The sequence below is a fragment of the Corvus brachyrhynchos genome, unplaced genomic scaffold, assembly GCF_000691975.1.
Source record: "Corvus brachyrhynchos isolate BGI_N302 unplaced genomic scaffold, ASM69197v1 scaffold47, whole genome shotgun sequence".
In the NCBI taxonomy this organism is placed as follows: Eukaryota; Metazoa; Chordata; class Aves; order Passeriformes; family Corvidae; genus Corvus; species Corvus brachyrhynchos.
The window spans coordinates 1,462,664-1,464,767 of record NW_008239292.1 but is presented as its reverse complement, the minus strand read 5'-3'; positions in this window follow the sequence as shown (position 1 = coordinate 1,464,767).

Sequence of the window (2,104 nt, the reverse complement as noted above, 5' to 3'; positions counted from 1 at the left end):
GGGGGTCTGTAGGGCTGGGGTTCGCCAGGACGGGGTTGATCCCAATGTGGGGGGTGTTCTTAGGCTGGGTTTCCCAAATTTGGGGGCGTCTGTCGGGAACGGGGGATCCTCCACCCCGACCCTGGATTGGGCAGGAAAAAGTTGGATTTGGGTTGGATCCAGCTGGGAAGGAGCAGGAAGGATAAACTTCATTAGTGCCTAATTATGCCCTGGATATTATCAAGGCTGGGGGCAGATCCCAGAGCTGGGAAGGGGCTCCTGGATCCATCCCAAATAATCCCAGCCCCTGCTGCCATTCCCTGACCTCTCCCAGCCTGGAATTTTCTCCCGCTGCACCCAAATCTTGCCTCGTTCGCTTTAATCTTCGGGGCTGGAGCGTTTTCCTGGGGGAGGATAAAAGTGGGGAAGGGGCTCCGTGCCCTCCCCCATCACCGGCATGAGGTGGCCACGGGGACGGGGCCAGGGCCACAAATAGTCCTGGGGGACACTAAAAATAACCTGAGAAAGGGGCAGCCCGGCTCGGATTCTTTTTTGGAAGCTGCCCACGGCCCCGGGGAGTCGAGGGAGGGGTTTGGGGGGCTGCCAGGACCCCCCCAGGGAAAAGGGAACGGGGAACTGGGGCCAGGATAAAGCCCTGAAGGGATTCGGCCCCACTGGGAAACCTGGGGGGGGGAACAGCCCCAAATCTCCAACTTTGGGGGGGCTTTAGGGTGGAAAACACCCCCAAAATCCAGGTCTGGGGGGCTTTGGGGTGGAAAACACCCACAAATCTTCGACCAGGGTGGGCAACACCCCCAAAATCCAACCCAAGGAGGTTTTAGGGTGGAAAATACCCCAAAATCTAACTGAGGGAGGTTTGAGGGTGGAAAACACCCCCAAAATCCAACCCAGGGAGGGTTTAGGGTGGAAAACATCTCCAAAATCCAACCCAGGGAGGGTTTAGGGTGGAAAACAGCCCCAAAATGCAACCCAAGGAGGGTTTAGGGTGGAAAACAGCCCCAAACACTGCTCCAGGTGCCGTGGGCCAAGGGCCAGCCTGGAATTTGGGGGCTCCTCTCCTGGCAGGGCTGTGCCCGTGGAAATTCCCGGCTGTGGCACGGCGTGGGCCAGGCACACCCCGGCTCCAGAGGGTGTTCCATGGGCTCCTGTCCAGGAGGAGATTAGGGAGAGGGAGCAGCCGTGGCAGAGCCAAAGCACGACCCAAAATCTCTGGGATCTGGGCAATTCCAGCCTCCCAAACAGCCCCCCGTGTCCCTGGGTGTATCCCTGCCTCCCTGGACTCATCCCTGCCCTCAACATTGGGGTTCTCCACGTTTTTGGGGGGGCACACACAGCCTGGAAAACCCTAGGAAAACCTGGGAATACCTGGCCAACCTCGCCCTGCCGCGATTTTTCCATGTTGTTTGTTTTTCTTTTCCCTTGGATGAACCATTGTCTCTGGCATCCTGTTTGTCCCGGCGGGTTTCTGGGGCAGGGAAGAGGTGTCTGGGATTCCCACCTGCGGGAAGAGCAGGATCTGGGTGGTGCTGCCTGTGCCTCCCACCCGCTGGCACCGATTTGGGCAGGATTTGGGTGGGCAGGAATCCCACAGGGATCACGGATCGATGTGGGAAGGGGTGAACGACCTCAGAGGTGCCGGGTTTGAACCCTGCTCCGCGGCACTGAAGTAGGTTATGGGGTTTTCGGGTGGATTAGGGGTTGATGATGACCCAGGAAGGGGAAGGAAAGGACAGGGCCTGATGCCAACAGCGCTTTTCAACCTCTTTTCCAACAGATCCAGCAGGAGATCCCGGCCTGGAGGAGATTCTTGGGCACCCGGCCCTCGCCTTTTGGCCATCCCAAAATCACCGAACATCGGCCCTGGGCGAGGCTGGCGCTGTCCCTGTGTCCCCGCAGGGGCCATCGAGGTGGCAGCGCCCCAAATCTCCTACCCAGGGTGGGCAGCACCCCCCAAATCTCCCTCCCCGGTGTCTGCAGGTGGCTCAGGGGCCCCGCGGGGACGGGGGACGTTCACCGGCATCACCGTCCCCAGGGCCTGTGGCGGCCCGGGGTGGGCCCCAGGATGTTCCAGAGGGAAACAAGGCTGAGGAACCACCTCGGAACC